We start from the raw sequence: 21629 nt of genomic DNA on the forward strand, positions 1-21629 counted from the left end.
CATCAGGCACATATTATTTATAATAACCGTTGTATTATTTAGGTGCCAGCAGCATCGTGTTAATTACAGCTGCTGGGGCTGTCAGTGGCACAGAGGTTCAAGGTGATATGGGGGACCACAGCTCTTCATCTTCCTGTCCTCCTTTTCCTGTTCTGAGTGGGCCAGGGATGGACAGCCGCCGACGCATACAGTAGGCAGTGGATGTTCCAAGAGCCCTTGTCTGTGGCCAGGGCCTGGCCTGAGGGCTTGGACATTCTGAATCCTAAGGTGATAGAACCTGAAACCATGTTAGGAGGCTAGGAGATAGCCAGTGCTTGCAAGTGGGGGGGGGAGGGGAGAGAGAGAGAGAGAGAGAGAGAGAGAGAGAGAGAGAGAGAGAGAGAGAGAAAGAAGAGAACATGCATGCATGCATACATGTAGTATCCATCACAGACCCTCTGGGTGTCCTTTCACCTGCCATTGTCACAGAGTGAGGTCCCTCTAGACCCTTGCTCCAGCCCCAAACAGTTACTGGAGACCTGGCTATCCTAAAGCTACATTGTCCAGGTGCCAGCCGTAAGCCATGTATTTTCTTTAACTTAACTCATTTTCTAGTTAGGAACCAGCGGTAGGGTGGACCAGTGTTTGCATGTGGGCTCTGTGCCTCTCACCATATGCCTGCCCTAACTCCTGTAGCTGCCTTCTTCAATGGAAGCCAGAGTGCTGTGGAGCCAGTAACCCACCATGGGAGTCATGACACGTGGCCTCCGTCTCACATAACACGAGCTTCTCAGTCGAGGCTGGAGCTTGAGATCATGACATGGGCAGGCTGGTTCCTCAGAAGCCATGCTTTCTGCTGTGTAAATAGTGTGATCCCCCTGCATCCTCACATGGATGTCCATATGTGTGTGTTTATGTCCTGGTCTCCTTTCTTATAAGATCATTGGTCATATCTCCTCTTAAACACCCTGACTAAAAACACAGTCCCACTCAGTGGTCCTGGAGTCAGAACTTTATTGTAAGACAGTGGAGCCCAGTCCTGGGAACTCCCCAACAAGTCAGGTTGCCTGCTTTATAGCCACAGAGCAGCTATAGGGAAACCCAAGATGAGTTCTGATAAGTTATTAGGGAGGACTCCCACCCGCCAAGACTTGGGGGAATTGCTGTTGGCCTCTGAGCCCCAGTTTCCCCACGATGCTGGGAGTCTCCCAGCTTGCTCTGGAGATGAAGAGGTGACTCTGTCATCTGATAATGGGCATCTGTCACTGAGTGGTGTGTGCAGGTGTCTCCGTTCAGTTATCGCCCCTTAAAGCTGCTCAGTTATTCAGACCACTGGGGTGAAAAGCCAGGCGTGCGTAGATGAGGTGCGGACAGGACAGCTCCCTTGTTCTGGAGGACTCAGGCAGGAAGCAGCGATGGACTTCTTGGAGGAGGTACCTTCATGGCGATGTTGGAAATAGATCCAAAACCCAGGAGGAGGCCACTCCCTGGATTCAGTCAGCCCAACCAGGGCATGAGGGAGGCCTGAGAGGAGGTGCATGGGTCTGCCTCACCCTGCTCTGTGGGGTCTGATTCTCTGTGGTGCCGGCTCTGCCGAATGCTTTCTCTTAAAAGGGTCTGCAGTAGCAGCTAGTGGTCTGTCCCACACCAGGCCTCTCCCTCCCTCCTCTCTTCTCTGGAGAAGCCTCACTTCACTGTCTCTTAAGTAATTTGCATAGATTTGCATACATTGTTTCCTGGAGCCTTATTTGTTTCTGAGGAGGCATTTTTAATCATAAATTACTTCCTTGGTCTTTTCTCTGCTGCCTTTGTCCTGACCCCGCCTACCCCCTTGTTGGGTTTCTTCTAGTTTCTCATAACTGTGCCTCTGAGGAAGATGGGCTTCTATTTTTACTTTTCATTTCTCACTTAGCAGCTTTCTTCTGTGGGAAGCTTGGGGCTTGCCGGGGGGCCTTTGATGGTCACAGAGAACAGACTAGGGATGGTGACACCTGGATGTCCCCATTGCTATCAGGCATCTGTCACCCAGTAGGCAAGATGGCTGCACTGGATTTTCTTGGCATTAGGTAGGGAAGAGGCTATGAAGGCCATGGTGATGAAAGCCGATGTGTGGCTGGCTTTTTGTCCTTGGTTTTAAGGGACTGGTGAGGAGATAGAGGCTTAGACATTCCAAGTGACCAGGTAGGATGCTGCCCAGGTCCAGGTCCAGCTCTGGCTTGGGAGACACCAGGGAGACATCAGGGAGCCACCATCAGCAAAGGGAAGGGGGTTTATCTGCTCCCACTGAGGCTCCGTGAGGCTGTGCTTGGCTCATGGATCTGAGGCTACTTTCCCACCGAGTTGCAGCTAATAGACACCAGTACCAGCTGGAGCTCCTCCTCCAGGCAGTCTCCTAGCATAACCTGGCTTCCCTAGATCCATCACACTCAGGCCGGGCCTGCAGGGCTAACCTTAGAACACCTAGTGAAACTGGATACCCGTGCCCTGTGCTTCTGTGTCCTCTAGGCTCGGCCAGGGCTCTGGGCTGTGCTTAAGATACCAAGGTCCTCTAGGGAGGCAGAAAGGGGAGGGAAAGAAGCCTTGTTCTGCTGCAAGGGAGGTCAAGGAAACATCTGGAAAGGAGAGGAGCCACTCAGATTCCAGGGATACTGGTGGGGTAGAGGGGGAAAGTGGAAAGCCTCTTCGCCAGAGGTGAGAGGGCTGTACCCTGCTGCTCCCGGCACAGGGACTGCAGGATTCTTGCCTTGTGGTCACGCAAAAACAAATACCCAGGAGCTGAGCGTGAAAAGCACAATTTATCTTTGGGAGGCTTGTGGCCGCTAGGGCTTGATCACTCAGTGAGCATACCCAGAGGCAGTGTTATTCTGGGCTGCTGTTTCTGTTCCTGATGAGTCGTGATGAGAGCTCCCAGGTTCCTGTGCATGGACAAGAGGCCGGAAGCCATGTCATTCATTTGGAAGTCACTGGTTGGCAGCCACCACATCAGGACTTGCATTATATTGTCTCCATGTGGTACTCCCTGCAGGCTCCCCCGCCTGTATACCTTGCCTGGACCTTGGACTTTCGAAGGAGGCTTGATGGGGTGGGAATCTCTCTTCCCAAGTTGACATCTTGGGAACTTGGGGACACTGAGACAGACCTTTGGGTAACAGCAAAGGTCGCTCGCTGCTCTCCTCCTTGCTGCATGGCTCCCCTGTTCCTACCTGGCCGGCTGTCCTTGTCTATTTGACTAGTGTGAGAGCATTTCAGACTCAAGTTGGTGAGTAAATCCTCTCTTTAAATGAGGAATGTCGAACCATTTGGCACTGCAATATGGTGCTGCATCTACTCATTAAGAGCCAAGAGCCATGAGATCAAGTTCCAAACTAAATTTTGCAAAAAAAAAATTATCATGTTATGCATATCTATATGCATGTGGTATGCACATGCATGTATTTGCATGTGTTTGGTAATATGTCTGTGTATGGGTACAAATGCACATGTCAGCACATGTATATAGAGGCCAGAGGTTGACACCCAGTGTCTTCTTTGATAGCTTGCCACTTTACACATTCAAGTGGGGTTTCTCCCTGAACAGGAGCTTGCCAATCCTTCCAGTCTTGCTAGCCAGCTTGCTCCAGGGGTCTCCTGTCTCGGCTTTCCAAGAGCTGGGATTACAAATGGGCTGTCACATTCACCCAGTATTTAGGTGGGTGCTAGGGATCCAAACTCTGGTCCTCACATTTGTGTGACAAGTACCTTTACCCACTGAGTGATCACCCCAGTCCCCTAAATCGTACTTTAAGTAAACTTACGGGTTGTTTTGTTTTGGGGTGTGTGTGTGTGTGTGTGTGTTTTTGTTTTGGTTTTTTTGTTTGTTTGTTTTTGTTTTTTGGTCAGGCTGCATAGCTATCCTCAGCCTCATGTGATGTTTAAAATGTGTTGAAATGCAGGGCATGAATGGGACACACCAGTGCCAGAACTTGGGGAGCCAAGGCAGGAGGATTAGCTGAAGGCTACCTAGTGAGAGGAACATGTCTCAACAAAACAAAGGGAAACCCAGAACGAAGCAAAATTCGCTCAGGTGCACAAGCCTCCGTTCACCATACTGATGTTTCTAAGCACACAGTTCAGGGTGCTCACGCTGTTGCTCACCATTGCCACCGCCACACACTTGCCAAGACAGAAGCTCTTCCTCCCCCCACACGCTGCCCCCCCTCTTCCCAGCCCTCCCTCCCACTTTCTGCCACTGTGGACTTCCTGCTGTAGGGACGCCATGAAAGGAACGCCCGTGGGAGAGGACTTGCCACGAGAGAAGAGTCACACAGCACTTGATTTTTCTTGGCTATTATTTCACCAAGCATAATGTCCTCTGGGCTCACCCTGTGGGCGTCCTCTTGCAGGCCAGCAGCACTCCATCCAGTGTGCTTTGTCCCTGTTCCTCCTCCACACACCGTCCACACACTGTGGCAGCTTATGTGTTGGCTGTTGTGAGCACTGTTGTATGCATGGTGGACACGCATCTGTGTGAAGCCCTGACTTCAGCTATGTTGGGTGAACAGATAAGGCAGAAGTTGGGTTGTTGGGATGATGGTAGTTCTAGGATTAATTTTTCACAAAGCCACCAGGTCATTTTCCACACCCACTGGCTGCACCACTTTACACCACACTGGCAGAGCATCGGGTTCCATTTTTCCATGTCCTCACTGACTCTGGCCACTTTAGGAGCTGTCCCCATGGGTGGGTGGGTGTCTCAACATGATCTGATTTGTCTTTCCTTATTGATTGGTGGCTGTCTTTTCACACGCTGGTGGCTGCTTGTACCTTCTTTGTAGAACAGCTGCTCAAGTCACTTCCCTATCTTTAAATTGGTCATGTATCCTGTTGTTAAGTGCCATGGCTGTTCCTTGGTAACACTTTCAAAGTAAGCCAAGGTTGCATGGGCATGAGGACCCTACCAGGTGGCCATGGGCACGGTGGGCATGAGAAGCCAACGCCTGTGACAGGGATATGATGCTATGAGCTTAGGGACGGAGGAGGTGACTTGAATGGCATTGGTGATGTTACTGAGAGAACGATGCTGGTGACACCATGGACCAGATTGTGCCCTGCTCCATTGGCCAGAGTTCTCTGGACTCCTGGCTCCGCAGGGGCTTGGTTTGTGAGTGGAGGAAGGATTAAGGGTGCTGCAGCTGTCACCAAGTCTGGGGACAGGATGACAGGTTGGGAGGAAGTGTTTATTGAGGACAGGCTTTAGGAGCTGATCCCTCTGGCTTGGAGGAAATTACAAGCTAGCCTATCAAACGCAGTACCAACCAAGTCTTCAGCCGCATCTGACATTCATCCGCCTGCATTTTGACATTAAGAAACAATCCTGCAGTTGAGATTTGCATAAATCTTCAGAGGGCATAGGCTGGGGAGGTTTGGGGATTGAGCACTAGAGGGGGGCTCTGGGGGAGGGGACAGCTGTTTTAAACCGCTGCTGGTGGTGTCAGAGGGTGGGGAGGCCTCCTTCTAAGTGGTACCACTGTCATTTGAAACAACACAGCTGGCTAGGGCAGAGGTCTCTAGGAGGCAGTGGGTATTGGGAGGAGTGCCCCAGATGGTAGGAACCAGGACTGAGATCTCGACTGTCTTATTCTTGTTGTGAAGGTGACAGGTGGGCCACTCACTGTCCCAGGTAAGGAGGCAAGAAGACCCCTGATACACTTGGAGCTTGTGGTTTGTGGGAAAGGCACCTGTGAGTAGTTGTCCCTAGGATGGCGTTTTCCTCCACACTTAGCCCAGCAAGGTTTGGTCCTGAGCAGGGCTCCTGACAAGATGGCAGAGCAGGAAAACCTGGGGTGAGCTCAGAGGCCCTGTTCCATCCATGGCTTTTCTCCTACCCACTGCCCTGACTCCTAGGCTTCTGCAACCCCTACCCTGGCCCCAGAGATCCACCATTTTATGCCTCCTCTCTTGATCAAAGTGTTCCTCTGGCCTGTGTGTCTCACAGGTCTTTCTAGGCCCTCTTCTTAAGGGACCTACCTCTATTTTCCAGTCCTAAAGAGTAGGTCCTAGTCCAGGCCTTGGTCTGCTCTGCTATGTGTCCACTGTGATAGCACATCTGGGGGTTATCTGACATCCTTAATATGAAAATTGGCTAGTAGAGCCCAGAAGACTCAGTAGTCTGCTGAAGCAGTTCATAATCCACCTTTTCAGTGTTAATGAGAAGGAGGAAATGATGCGGCTCCTGAGCTGGGAGATGAAGCAGGGCAGATCAGAGAGACACTGGGCAGTAGTCAGAGCAAGCTAGGGCCTGGCATTCAGGCCTCTCTGGCTTGCACAGCACTGAAGAGGCAGGCAGAGCCCTCCTGGATTTTAGTTTTTGGTGCTGGCTCACCCACAGCTGTTGGCAGCATACATCTTCGATTTCAGAAACTGGCCAGGCGGGGACTCTCAGAGTATGTGTGTCAGATCGGGAGTGTATCCTGGAGGGGCAAGGCTGACCAGAGTGTACCTTGGTCATGTGGTGACTCTGTTCTAAGACAAAGCATGGGCAGAGCTCTATTCCTCTCATCATGGAAGGACCCAGGTAAGTGGGCCAGAGGAGAGGCACTAGTGTCTCTGCTCCACCAGTGGGGGAGCCCTGACTGCTTGCATTGTGCCGGCCAGGTGCCATCTATAGGCTCCATGCCCTCTCTGCTTTTCCTGCTGTTCTGAGCAGCATAGTGCTACCACTTAATAAGCCGTAGGTGGAGGCCATTATTGATCCGAAGGTCCTGGCTGCTCACAGCACAAAAAAGTCAATTTTCCCTGTGAGCACCAAGGTTAGCTATTGAAGGTCCACTAAGAGCCTGTGTTGGAGGGCCTCACCCAGTGGGTGGTAGACTGTGCTGGGGAAACCTAGGTCATCTGTCTATATTCTTCACTTACTGTCCATTTCATAGGGACACACTGAGCTGGTGGCCTGGGTGGCCTGGGGACTTTATCTCATCCAGGCTTCATACATGTCTCATGGGACTTTGGGAGTTTATGGAATTTGCTTAAGGACTCATCCACTTTTCTCAACCCAAGATCCCAGTTATGCTTGTGGAATGCTTGTGTCCTATTGAGTCAACAGAAGGCCACATTGGAAGGCACGTGTGGGATCAAGGGTCCTCGCTTTCTCCATGACAACAGCATCCCTGGTGTAGGCTTGGATGGACTAGGCTCTGTTCATTGACATTGTCCATGTGATTATGTGCTTGCCTCACACCTGGTGGTGCACCATTTCCTTGTGAGGAGCAAGGCAGCTTCGTGGTCATGGCCAAGAAGAGGTGAAACCGAGAGCTGGGTGAACCAGCTCATATCAGGCAGTTGACTTCTCTGAGCCTCAGAATAGGGTTCATGTCTATATTGACAGAATGTGGTATCCCTGGGCTGCTGGGAAGTTTAGGGCGGAACAAGAGTAAGGGGGCCTGCTTTCTCCTCTTTGCTGTCCATGTAACCCAGGGCCCATGCCCCCTGCACACTGCCTGTGCTCTGGTGCCCAAGGCTTCCCCTGAGGAGGACATTCCATGGGAAAGATAGGCCGCGGCCACAGGCAACTGATCTAAGGCTATTTCTACTAGCTTTTCACTGGGGACACCGGGCTTGTGTAAAGATCTGGTAGGACTCTGCATGGTGTCAGGTCCCTTAGGTCACTCAAGCTGGAAAGGGTTGAGATCTTTTGAGAGCAGGAATTTGGAGGTGACCTGTGTGCACAGTTCTGCCTTTTGGGTGCACTTGCTTTCCAGGACCTCGGAGGCCCTGGAACACAAAGGCCTCTTAAGGATAAGAGTCCAGTGGATCATACATGGCTGGCCTGGGGGGGGGGTCCTGTGGTTGGTGGGGAGGGGGAAATGACTCCTCCACTGCCAGTTCTCCTTACTGTCTCCTCCATATGACACAGAACTCCCATCCATCGTTATCTCTCATCCCTCCAGATAACCCCTCTCTTCATCCTTCCATTCCTCTCTCTTCCTGTCCACTCATCCAGCCCTTTAGCTATCCCCTCTCCCTCAGTCCCTCCATACCTCTATTTATTTATCCATTCACACCACCATCTGTCCATCCATTTATTCTTCATCCCTCCAGCTGTACCTATCTTCCCCATCCTTCAACTCCTCCCTCTATATAGCTAATTACCCATCTACCCATCCCTCCAGTTCCTCCATTCTTCCATCCGTCCATCTATCCATCTGTCTCTTCTTACGTTCGTTCATCCATCCCCCCAGCTATCTTTCTCCTACCTGTCTCTTCTTCCATCTCTCTCTCCTTCAATGCTTCCATTTCTCCCCCATCCATCCATCCTCTGCTATCCCTCTCTCCTCCCATTCTTCCAGCTATTTCTTTACTCATCTATTCATACTATCATCCATCCATCCATCCTTCCATCAGTCTATATATTCATTAATCCATCATCCATTCAGCTAGCCACCCTAGTCATTCTTTCTTTTTCTGTTCACTGATACATCTACCACCAATTCTTCAAGACTAAGTGCTCATGCGTAGAACAGCAGGGCATCCATGTAAGTCAGTATCTCGTGATTGTCAGGTAGGAGGCAGACAGAGAAGGAGAAGGATGCACCCACAATCAAAGTGACCAAGGTTATCAATTTCTCTGTACTTGCACTTGTGCCTGGGAGGAGAAGGCAGTGGGCTTAGGGCAGAGGCTGGCTGCTGGACATGCTTTGCTGGCTAACAGGTATGGACAGAGTGCTGTAGCTGTGGGAGTGACCTAGAAACCTGATTCTGGGTCAGTATCATGGAATGAGGTCTTGCCCTGGTTGCTCTGGTTTAAAGGCTGCTTTAAGGTCAAGAAGAGCATGGTTGAGTCTGGCACAGAAGATTAGCCATCGAGCAGCAAATTCCCAGTGTCCTTAAGGCCTCTGTTTCCCTTTGAGTTCCAGTTCATCTCCTGTCACACCTCCTGTCCCTCACTCTTTTTTGTGGTTCACTAGCCAGTGGTCCTATGAGCTTCAAACTTACGACCTTGCTCACTCACAGAAACTTGACTGTAACCGTCACTTCTTTGAAAGACATCACTGTCACCACTCTGCTATCACTTTCCCTGAGCCTCTGGGGTGCTGGGCTCACAGAAGCACACTGCTGGCTGAGGACTGGGGATTAGAGAACCACCACAGCAGACCACCAGGCTTGGATCACAGGGAGGGTCCCTAAGCAGATTTTTAGGAGTGGGCCACTGTGATGACAAGGGTGGCCTGGAGCAGCATTGGCACATCATACAAGGAGACCTAGTTACATTTTCATTCCAGTCAAGCAGCAAGTAACTTTTTAGTGTCAGTACATGGCTGTCCCCAAGTGTCTGCACATTAAGTTTAGTGGTCACTCTGTGTCAATATGAAATCTCTGGCTGTGGGGAAATTGGCTAGAGATCCCCGAGTCACTGGCAGGTGATACTGTAGCCTGGACCAGAGAGATGAGGCTGAGAGAAGCTTCCTGACCTCAGGGATGCTCCCATACCTGCCCCCATCACTGGCCTTGTCTTGATGCTGGCCATATGGGTGTGACCTATGTGTTAACTGACTCAGATGTTGGAAGGGTCCCAGAGGTGGACACTTTGAAGCCTTGAACCCAGGTATTATTAATGAACTTCTGGGGTCACAATCTGCATGTTTCATTTTTAAAAAAAAATTGTGTAAGGCAATTTAAACTGAATAATAGATAACCAGAAAAAGAAAGAGGCCCATTAGGACCCTGGGGACCCACCACCAGCAGTGATCTCTTAGGCGAGTGTCACAGACTTAAGGTCGAGGATACCATGTGATACCTACTGTCGGAAGTAGGCCTAGAGTCTCAAGAAAATAGCCACATAATCCACAGTATTTCAGCTAGGTAGAAGCTTTACTTCTGCAGAAGGATGAGATAAACCAAGGAGGCAAGCACACCCAGCAGAGGGCCTCCTGGGTTTTTATTCTTAGCACAAAGGGTCCCATTGTGAGAACTTGCCTTGCATTCTTCCATAGTTGGCCCACTCAGGATGGCCCAGGTGATAAGCAAACATGGCTTATGAAAAGGGGACACGTTTGTATTCAGTTGCATGGACACCAGGGGACTTTGAGTTTTGGTCAAGTGGCTTCTTTACAGTGATTTTTTTTTTTAATGGAGTTTGTCTTAACTTTCTGTTTATTTGTTTTCAAGACAGGATTTTTTCTCATTGGAGCCCTGGCTGCCCAGGAACTAGCTCTGTAGGCCAGGTTGGACTTGAACACAGAGATCTGCCTGTCTCTGCCTTCCATTAGCTGGAATTAAAGGTGTGTGTGTGTGTGTGTGTGTGTGTGTGTGTGTGTGTGTGTGTGTGTGTGTAACCACCACCCAGATTAACTTTTTGATATGAAAAGGTAAGTATCTTGTTTACATTTCCCATACCCACTGTCTATCAGGTGGGGTTCATATGGGGTTATCACTCAGCACATGTGCAAGCATACTGGGGTGCACCGCCATTTAACTGGGTGTTGCCTTGCATAGTCACTTCACAGAGATGCCAAGACTCTGAAGACTGCTACACTGAATGTCTGACATGAGGCTCTTCCGGGCAAAGATGGCCCTAGTGTGCGCATCTGTGGCCAACAACAGCTCTGACTGTGTTTGTTGTAGATTCTTCCTGTGAGAGGCAGAGACCCAGAGGTCTTACTGCAGCATGTAATCTCTTATTTCTTCTATTGTCTACCCTTCTTCTGTGTAGATGTATATGTGTGAGTGCACTGTATGCACACATGTGCCTGTGAGTGTGTGCCAGGGATGTGGCTTTGTGTATACAGGCCAGAGAAGGATGTCAGGTGAGCTGTTACACAACTCTCTATTTTGAGATAAAGTCTCAGGGAACATGGAGGTAGGCTGGTAGCAATGCCCCCAATGATCTGGCCATCTTATATCTGACTCCCACAATGCTAGGGTTATAAGTGTGTGAGTGTATAGCCCCACTCAGCTATTTTTTTTAATATGAGTGATCTGAACTGAGGTCCTTAGGTCAGTGCAACAAAAGTCTTATGGAGTCATATTCCTAGGGCCATTAATTTTTTGTTTTCCTAAAGAAAACAGTAAGCCAGCCATGGTGGCACACACCTGTAATCCTAGCACTTGGGAGAGACACATTCTACAGAATGAGGGCAAGAGGGTCAGGAGTTCAAGGCCAGCCTGGACTACATGAGCATCTATTTGAAGGAAGGAAGGAAGGAAGGAAAGAAGGAAGGAAAGAAAGAAAGAAAGAAACAAACAAACAAAATTAGGCAGCCTAGGAGGAGTTCAACGTCATCTGTAGCCTTAGGTTTGAACCTAGACTAAGGTGTGTGTGTGTGTGTGTGTGTGTGTGTGTGTGTGAGAGAGAGAGAGAGAGGGGGGGGGGCTTGGAGACTGGGCTAGGATGGCAGAATATTGCCACTTGATAATCTATGACAGTGGCATTTCATAATGCCACAGTGTGCCTCTGTGGGTGTCACATGACTTTCTGGTCTTATTTAGATCTTTTATAGGACATTTAAACTGTACTGTTCCCTTTCTCCCGTCCTATCTGACCATGCCCCCATGTATCTTGGCTTGGGCATTCTGCTCTGCGGAATGAGGTCAAGCTGTCCCTGAGTATCTTTGAAGGTCTTTGCTACTCTCTGGCTGTGGTGGACCTGTCCCAGCCCTGAGCTGTAGATCTTCTGGGATGGGATGGCCCTCCTGTTCTGATAGGCTGGGATATTGGTACACGTTAGGGGTAGAGGTGCCAAGGCTGACAAAAAAAGAAAAAAGAAAAAAGAAAAACAGTAGAACACTAGAGGAATTTGAATTTCAGATGAAAAGCCTACAGATTTTTGTTTTTGTTTTTGTTTTGTTTTAAAGAATGGCCCATGCAGTATTTGGGACACAAATATACTGTGTCTGTCATTTGGACAGTCAAGGGTTAATCTGACCCAAAAGAAAAGCTTGTCTCTTGAGAAGCCACCTTTTTTGCCCTTGGTTTGTCCAGCCTGATAAATGCCTAATTCCTGGAGAACTGTGCTTGGCTGTAGCTCAAGAGACTGAGTGGAAACCAAGGTCAGCTCCAACTAAGTGGCTGGCCCTCAAGAAGCAGGCCACACCCCAAGTCTCAGGGATTCTCCAGCTGCCATGATACATGCTCATCATCACAGGCTGTCACTGGAGCAACAGAGCACTATCACCATGCGTCTTCAGGGAGTTCAGGGATGTTCCTCATATCTGTCCACGCTGGCCAGCATCACCTGGGTAAACCACGGCTATAAGCCGTGCTGAGTTCTGGGAGCCCCTCCAGGGAGGCGCTGGACTAGAAGTGGTCCTGAAGATGCTGAACTTGCAGTTGGCGTTAGAGGGGGGACCTTCTTGGGCATCCCTGAGCCTCCTATGTGTTGGGCAATTGTGTTTTGATTCTGTTGCATTTGCCTGAGAAATAGCATCTGGAGACAGCTCCCTGCCCTACTTAGCTGGCCCTGTCCCCCTTGCTTGGAACTGATCCCAGCCTTCTCTCTCTCTCTCTCTCTCTCTCTCTCTCTCTCTCTTTTTCTCTCCCCCCCCCCCGCCCCACTTCCTCATCTCCTCTGTAGCTGGAGTGAGGTATATGAAGCCACATCTACCCTCCCGGGCAGCATTGTATACTTCCCTTCTAGGGTGCCATGGCAGTCAGTCGCCTCTGGCTCAAGTCTCCTCCCCAGGGAACAGCTTGCTGCCTCCCAAGGTGACCTCTGGTTCAACAACTTATTCCTGTGTCCTGACAGGAGGTGACTCTGTGTGCAGAGCGTTGTCAGCCTTTCAGAGAAGGGGGGCTGAGGAGCAAAGCATGATGTCATAGGGAAACGAGGGGTGAAAGTTCATTGGTGGAGAATGGCAGGAACCCTAACACTCATGCTGGCCGAGTGGTGCATGCCCTGTCTATGTCTGCCATCTGAAGACACCTCAGTTCTCCTTTCTCCATAAAACATGAGGTTTCCACCAAGTCTCAGGAACCTCTGTCATTAGGTATGATTTTGTGAACCACGGTGCACCTTTTTGAGGGATACCAGTCAGCAGTAGGGGATGGGATGGGGGTGACTCCAGGGTTGAGAGGAGGAAGCTGCAGCAGTGATGAGGGATCTTGGGGTTCAGAAGAGCCAGTGAGGCTAGACTGTGGCTGAAATTCCTGCTCAAACCACCTGCCCTGAGAGGAAGCCTGCAGGGTGGGCAGCAGTTAGGTTCCCTCTGCCTTCCACAGTTGTCTACAGGGGTTAGGTTAGTTCTGAGAGAGAGAGGATGGCCAAGGATAGCCACTGTTAGTCCTTGACAGCCCCTCCCACCCCCCATGCTGTGATGAGAGGTCAGAACAGAGACAATGGTTCAGAAGCACTGAAGAGAAAAGAGGGGGCATGGAGGAAAAAGAACAACCTCTTAGGGCACACAGACACCCTTAAACATCACAGGCTGTCGTGAGGATGGAGGAAAAGCCTGCTATGAAAGAGAGGCAGGGATGGGAAGGGAAGGCCTTGTGCAGAGCTCCAGGGAACCACACACAGTGATGGACAGTGAAGATACAGGCCGGAGCGCTCGCCCACCACAGGCAGGGTGTTGTCACTCGCTGAGGAGGTGCATGGGCTTCCGGCAGAGATCAGAAGAGAACAATCTGAGGCTGGTGGCCTGGCCCTTCTGACTGTGAGGGATGCTCCAAGTACCAGCAAGTGACCCTGAGAAGACGCACAGGTGCTGATCTGGAAAGGAACTGGTGGTAAATCTTGCCTGGCTTGAGGCACACCATGGAGATTTGTAAAGCAGGCCTCTGGGGTGTCTGTGAGGACATTTCCAGAGCCGATTAGATCCTAAGGCCTTGGCTCCATCAGTGGTTTAAACATCAAAAGATGAAAATCTGGATGGACTGTTGGGGAATGGTGGAGCTGTAGAAGGTGGGGTAAGCTTGGAAGAGCTGTGTCACCCGGAGGGTCTTTCTAAAGGGTGTCACTTGATGCTGGCCCTTTCCTGTTACTCACTTGATGCTGGCCCTTTCCTGTTACTCCTTCTCTACTTCCTGTCTTCCATGAGGGGAGCAACCTCTGCCATACACTCTGCCTCCATGAAGCTCTCATCACCACAGCCCCAGGAATCAACAGAGCCACACACTGCTAAAATAAACCCTCTGAAACTGTGAGCCAAAGATACTGTTCTTCCCTAAGTTTTTGGTTTTTTTTTTTTCCAGTAGAAATTTGGTCACAGTCACTAAAAGCAAGCTCAATGAAGAATCAAACTTCCTGGTGTTCTGGAAAGATCTTCAGAAAGATTCCAGTAATTATACAAGTAGAAAAATGAAAGCCAAGCACATGCTTCTGGCCAGCAAGCTTGTCCTCCACCAGTTGCTCCTCCATGAAACAGAACAGCATCAGGAGTGAGATGGAGGGCTGTGGTGTTGGGTGAACAGACTGTGTCTGGGTCTAACACTGAATCCGTGTGGAGTGTGGAGTAGAGCTGTGTCCTTGAGCCTGCCTGTACCTGAAGACCTTCTTCCCACCCTTCAGCAGGGATTAAAAGGCTGGACACACCCAAAGAGCCAGGTCACAGATGGCTGTCCAGTTTCTAGGTTTATTGTGACAATTTGATAGTAGGAACTGGTGGGTCTCAACTGGGTAACCTGTCTGGAGGAGACCCAACTCCACTCAACTGGGTGTGTGTCTTGGGGACAAAGCCTGGCAAAAGGTTCTACGGTGAGTGCCTGGCTTCAAGGTGATCTTATTAACGGCAGAGTATTGCAGAAAGACCTACTCTTAGGAAGAGTGTGCCAAGGGGCGGTTCTTCAGACAGTTGCAACACAAACCTTTTAAACAGAGAAAGCTAAGCGTAGTTAAGAGTACCAATCTGCCATGCACCACTCTTGGGCAGTGGATGGTGAGTGAGTCCCACCTGCACCTGTGTGCTATACTGTCCTCCTCGCTGCCACTGAGAGTTTTACTTTCAACACAAAAGACAGTAAGACAAGAATATTACTCATTCAGTTGTCCTTAATGTATTAATTCATTAGACACCTGGTGACCTCTTTCCTCCTTTCTGCACACTGTAGAATATAAAACAGGGCTGTGGTTTGCATGTTTGAGGAAAGACGGTAGAGCAGACAGGATGAGGTGAGGTGGGCTCCGAGAGTAGGATGGAGTGGGGGTGGACTCAGAAGGGGGGCATGCCCTGATGAGGCTGGTGTTGTGTTACCGAGGCTGGGCAGAAAGTGCCCTGGGGCCTGATCCTCCTCCACTATGGAGGTGGGGTGGGGGTGGGTGGGGGTGGAGGGGTAGGCAGGTGCTCTGAGTCCATATAATTTCCCTCTGAGGCAAGGATGCAGCTTGCTGGGATGATGTCCAGGTGAGAAGGGCAGAGAGGCTTTGTCACCTGTCAAGCACTGCTCCAGGCCTAGCCCTGCCTTCTGTGGTGAAGAGCCTGGCCCAGTTCCTAAGAAGGGTCTGTGGCAGCCATCTGGACACACTAGGCTTACATACAGTTCCTTAGAGATGCAATGGGGACCTGGGCTGGATGGTACAAGAGGAGAGAGGAGCATCCATGGGTCCAGGAAACCCTGAGTCTTCATTCACCCTCATATATTGAACCATTTCTTTTTGGTGGTGGGATCGGTGCCGGGTAGTGGGCAGCCAGATGCGTGAAGTAAACCTGCTTCCTACCCAGGGCTCCCAGCCTCTGTGACTGAGAATAGGCTTCAGACGCCGTCTTTTCCACAGCTCTGGCCCCACCTTTCCAAGCACGTAGTGGAGTTTTCTTATAGTTTCAGGCTTTGCAATCTTGTCCAGGCTGCATGTGCACCTTAGAGCTGGTGTATGATTCTTGCCCTGGCTGTACATGCACCCTAGAGCTGGTGTGTGGTGTGTGCAGTGCTCCTGTGCCCACAGGCAGGGCCTATGGGGATGCTCTCATATCCCAACAACCCCTTGGCCTTTCTACACCTGTAGCCTCACTATGTTGTGTGGCTGGTGCCTATTGGGGAGGGTGGTTGTTGCTGGCTGGGTATGAGCAAGGTTGACTGTGGGCACCTGATGGGCTTAGCTCATTGTTTGGGCCTCCTGTAGACCTGGGGAGCTATGGATGGGAGAAGCCAGGTGTGGTGGTCTCCTTTTCTGTGTCCCTGCCCTGCTGTGGGCTGGTCCTGATCTGACTTCTGACACCTGTATTTTCACAATGCTTGGTCCACACAGGAATGAGGGATTGGGAACAGTATTTGCTGTGGACTGGAGAAGCCAGACACATGACAATTGTCACACTATTGCCAATAGTTGAGTGGAGAACATGAAGCCCTGGGGTAAGTAGGGCTAAGAATCCAACCTCCTTGGCCCACTGTAGCACTGGGTGTGTGCTCCTCCTCTTCCCCCCATAGAAATCAGGAGACCTTAGGACTAATTCCTGCTGGAGACAGTAGGGTGTGTGTTCCCACTGGCTGGGCAGAGAAAGAACTGACCTCAGTCTGACAGGCCTGGGCTAGGATTTCATCTGACAACTCCTGCCTGGTGCATCCAATGGCTTCAAAGGGCTTCAGGACGTGGCCCCGTTAGGATCTTGCTTGGAGACAAGTAGGGACTGATGTGCAGCTCCTCACAGAATGGGCTTCGGAGAACCTGTGGGAGCTGCTGGCCCACTGCTGCCCACTGCTGTCCACGTGCACTAGGCAGAAGGAGGGACTACCTAACACTACTGGTCCGGCTGAGCTGGGCTGGATCCCTTGGGAATGTGGGGTGGGGGTGAGATTCTCTTTGTCTCCCAGGGGGGCTTTGGCTAAGGGGATTTAGATCCATGGGGACCTGGTCCACCCAGCTCTGATGGACAGTGGTTCTCTATGATGATGCCTTTTGATAGATTAGGACAGACTGGAGAGATTCACAGAGTTCAAAAAGCGTAGATTTGGAGGCACGATCGTGGCACCAGATACATTGGGGAAGAGTTGCTCAGAGACATTCTGGAGGCACAAGAGATCAACAACACCAGTACTGAAATGCTGGTCAATATTGAAGGTCCCAAAAGGCAATGGGAAGATCTAGAGTGATGAGGAACTCCCACCCCCGTGTGTGTGTGTGTGTGTGTGTGTGTGTGTGTGTGTGTGTGTGTGTGTGTGTGTGTGTGTTGAAAAGCCTTTGTGTCTTATGGAGGAAATACAAGAGGGATATCTAGGGTCCATGGCCAAGGTGACACTTGCAGTGATCCCACGTGAGCTGGAAGGTACTGCACAGGGCCCTGGCGTGTCTGGCTGGGCATCTTCAAAGGTGTAGCATCTCCTTCTGTTCTCATTGTACAGTTGCTGGACCACTGCTTCTAGCTGACCTTCCTTGCAGGGACTGGTAGGAATGGAATAGGTTGATAGTTCTAAGAACCTGGATTTAAAGTCTATTGGGATAATTTTTTTTTGTCTATCATGGACCCATCTATCTTATTCCCCTACCCACCCACCAATCCTTCTTTCTCTCTTTTGTATTCACTATTTGAGGCTCTCAAGTTTTTCACAATGTATTTTGATTATATTCACCACCCACCCAACTCTTCCCAGATCCACCATACCCTTTCCCTACTCACCCAACTTTGTGTTCTTTTTTTTTTTTTTTTTAACCTTCAAAACCAATTCGTGCTGCCCAGTTATTCTTGTGTGGTCTCCCCTTGGAATGTGGTCAACCTATCAGGAAAACTGTCTTCCTATCTCAAAAGCTAACACTCACCATCTGTCCCATGGCTGGGGATGGGATTGTGTGCTCAGCACCCCCCCCCCTTTCCACGGTGGGATTGGTCTGACTATAGCTTGCACAAGCTCTATACATGCTGTAATAAACTGCTGTGAGTTTATATGTGCAACTTCCTTGCTGAGTCCAGAAGATGTTTCCTTGTAGCCATCCACTGCTTCTGGCTCACTCTTTCTGCCTCCACTGTTTCCACTAATACATCTGCCCACCTATTTATTCATCTGCCAGTGCATCCATCCTTCTACTTACCCGCCCTCCTACACACCCACACAGTAATCCATCTATTCATTTGTCAATCCATCCATCCATCCATCCATCCATCCATCCATCCATCCATCCAATCCCTATCCTTCCTTCTTTCCTTTCCTTCTTTCCATTAATACATTGATCCACCCATTTGTCCACCTATCAACCCATTCATCTATCAGATTACCCACTCATCCATCTTCCCACCCACCCACCTACCAACTTATTTGCTCATCTATCCATCCCTCCATCCCTTCATCTAGCCACTCTCAGCCATCACTTTTCCCCCTAAGTATCTATTGTATGCTAGACAAGAGACCTTTCTGACATAGACCAAGATGGAAAGATGGGGGAGAGAGGACATTTCGCCAAGATCAAAAAAAAATCCAGTCTCCACTGTTGAGAATCCCCAGGTGTCTTTGTGACCTGTTTCTGAGCGAGAACCCACAATCCTGCAAGGAAACAGGTGATCAATGTGGAGAGGGCATTTGTGGCCATGAACTCGTGTGTGGGAAGTCACTGCCTAGTGTTTGCTCAGGATTGGCTCTCTCCCGTCCAGCTGACTCTAACTCCAAGCCATTTTTAACTTTCCTCCCAACTCTCAACTCATGGTATCATTTCTCAGATCTTGGCTCACATTTCTAAGCCCTTCCCTTCAACTTTATCATGAGGGTTATCATTCACAACAATACATTGGGAGTAAACTCTATTAGGTCCAGGCTTTTGACATCCCACTAGCTGCTTGTGGGCACTCGTGCATGAATCTACACCCCCCCTCCATCCAGGGCAGCTACCAGAGCTTGGAAAGCTGGACATGTCCCTGTCTGGGCTCAGTCCTATGCAGGTCACCATGTGGTTGGCTTCCATTGGTTCCAACAGAGCCAAATCCCCATAGGGTCCTGGACACTTTCCATAGGCTGCTGCCCAGTGAAGCTTCTGCTACCACGACAGCCCAACCTCATTTGAACTCATCCCCAGATCCTGAGTATTGGAGTCTATTCTGTTTTCCTCCTGAGCTAAGCCAGGACTCAGTTTCCAGAGAAGGTCATCAGCCCTGTCCTAGTGAGCACAGTGGGTGAGAGACACATGTGACATAACTGTGGGAATAGATCACAGCAAGAGTTTGTTGGTCCCCTGTAGAGAGATAGCTGCAGCACAGACAGCAAGTCTTCTAGATGCACTGTCTGCCCAGGGCGCCATGGCACTGGGACAGGCTGGAGCTGGGGATAGGCTGGCAGGGCAGGATAGGTCCTGGGCCATCTGACCCTGTGTGTTCTGCACTCTTTTAGTCTGGTTTGAGCTGGAGGGCATACGCTCCGGGGAGTGAGGCCAGAGCCCTGTGCTGCAGCCTGTGTCCTCTCCGAGCCCCAAGGATCTATTAAGCAGAAAGGGCCTCTCACCCAGGGGATTTAAAGTGCTTTTAACAGGCGATTATTCAGAGTTTCATAATTTCTGCTCCCTAAGTGCTCCCCTCTCTCACCCTGACCTACAGGGACTCATTTCCGTATTCTCCATCGGAAATCCGCCCTACCCTCACAGGACTCAGGGACCTCAGCCTGCCCTTCAGGCTCCAGGCTGGGGGCTCTGGACTCTGGACAGTTGCAGCACCTCCTGCTTGCTGAGGAGGAGCCACCGCTAGGTTAACCCTTTCTTTACAGTACAGTAGGTGCTGGAGGTCCTTGGAGGAGCTCTCGTCCCTGGCTCGATGAGCTCCACCCCCTTAACCAACACCACCTGGCATGGCCCCATGAATGGCTTCTTCAGAGTTCCGGAGGTGGAGGCCACTGAGATTCCAGGAGAGAGGCCCTTAGCTTTCTTGTGGGCAGAGTGGAAAGGGTGTGGGTGAGCGGGGTGCTCTGGTGTAGCACAGTCCCCCTCAGCACCTTGCTTCAGTGCTCACCCTGGCATCTCCCCATTTTCTCAGGTCCAGACCTGTGGTACCCCATGAGGGGATAGAAGAGCTAGAGGTTAACGGTTGAGGATCAGTAGCCTCTCCGCGGGGCCCTGAAGAGCTTCTCTCCCGCCCCTGTTCTCTAGTCTCACAGGACGTGGGCCCCCAACTACCTATAATGGTAAGTGATTATCACCAGACCTTTACTGGCTGCTGTCTCCAAACAAGCCAGTGTCTGCTTAAGGCCTTCCCTACCTCCCCACCCCACTGTTCAGCTGTAAAGGTGCAGCAGCCAGCCAGGGCTAGGTGGAGAATCCTTGGATGCCACGAATATTCTGAGGCTGTAGGACACACTGTTCAGTATGACTGTCATGGCCGGGAGTGCACCATCCAAGGCCTTGAATACCAGGTTTGGGACCTGGGGCCCAAGGATGCATTATATGGGAGGATAGCTTATCGTCTTTGTCTTAGGGACAGCTCTGGGGCTACTGTTGCAGAGGTGGCCCTGGCCACAGTTAGTCACAGGAATTGGATGCCAGGCTTTCTAGCAAGAAAGACCTTATGGCTAGGGCTTCCTAAAGTCACAGCCTGTATCTTGCAAGGGCTGTGAGGCCTTGTATCACATCTGTATAACCTGGAGAACCAGCAAGAAGGCAGGCCAGGAGGGACAGTAACTTAGTGCCACCTGACATGGCCCTCTGTGTTGGCCACCAGATAGGCTTCCTTCTCAGCCTGTAGTCATGGTAGGTGGCCAGCAGCTCCTGGCTGTCCCTCAGAGTGTCAGTGGCCATGCAGCTAACCCATAGTGAGCCAGATCATAAAGGTTATAGGAGGACCTATAAGGGTCCAGTGCGGGTCCAGGGTTATTGCTGGGACTGTCACTAGGAAGGAGATGATGAGAAAAGGTTGCTGTATTTGGCCACTTGGGGTAAGGGATGGAAGGCAAGGTATTCCAAAGTCACCTGGGTTAGAATAATGTACCCGTTTTCAGAGAAGATGGAGGCTCAGAGATAAGTGAGCCTGTCTAGAGCTTATGTCCTGGGTTCTGACTACCGTGAGGCACAGACGTCATGGGTTACTGAGAGCTTGCCAGTTAGGTCGGCTTTTGTGACCAAATACTTGACAGAGGCTTTCTAAAGAAAAAGTTTTAAGTTTTAGCTTATAGTTTCAGAGGTGCCAAGGCATTGTGGTGGGAAAGGCATTGTGGTAGAGCAGAAGGGGGTGATGGAGAGACAATATGGTGAGAAAGCATGGTGGAGCAGAAAGGGGATGCAGAGAGAAGCTATCTCTTTACGCATTCTCTTCTCTGTTCCTTCCATTCCATCTGGGTACCAGCCCACAGTTGGCATCCCCTCCACCCCTCGCATTTAGGGAAAACCTTTTCCCCTCAATGATTCCTCTAGAACCCCCTCACAGACTAATCCAGAAATGTACTAAATCCAGTCAAGTTGACTGCGGAGATGACCTATCAACATGTGCCCCCACCTATGCATTTGCTTCAGCAGCCACTATCCACACGGCCAGGCTAATGTTCAGGTGTCTCATCCCAGGAAAGCTTCCTGTCCCTCTTGGGCCACTGGACTCCATGTCTCTCAGCCAGAGTTCTAGCCATGAAACCTGCCCACCCTAGATGCAATATGCACAGGATGATCCCCGCTTCTAGGAGCAATCAGAAGGGAAGGAAACCTGTGGACCCTCCCAGTTCCCCCAGGGACCTCCTTAGCAGCAAATGACCCCGGTTCCATGTGATCTCTTTGTAGCTTAGTTATTTGCTCCTGGGATCTTGATCCAGGGTCCTGCACAAATTCTTGGGTATCCTCGGCCTCAGTCTG

General features: G+C 50.5%; 1 pseudogene across 1 annotated transcript in view; it reads left to right on the forward strand.

Annotated features, from left to right (window-relative positions):
* The window catches only part of LOC311579076 (large ribosomal subunit protein eL37-like), a 219457-nt pseudogene that overhangs the window by 152236 nt on the left and 45592 nt on the right, over positions 1 to 21629 (forward strand). Inside the window, exon 11 of the transcript XR_014783680.1 lies at positions 19831 to 19978. The product of XR_014783680.1 is annotated as a large ribosomal subunit protein eL37-like (transcript). The remainder of the gene's footprint in view (positions 1 to 19830; positions 19979 to 21629) is intronic.

Source organism: Acomys minous (assembly GCF_964271855.1).
Source record: "Acomys minous genome assembly, chromosome: 12".
Lineage (NCBI taxonomy): Eukaryota > Metazoa > Chordata > Mammalia > Rodentia > Muridae > Acomys > Acomys minous.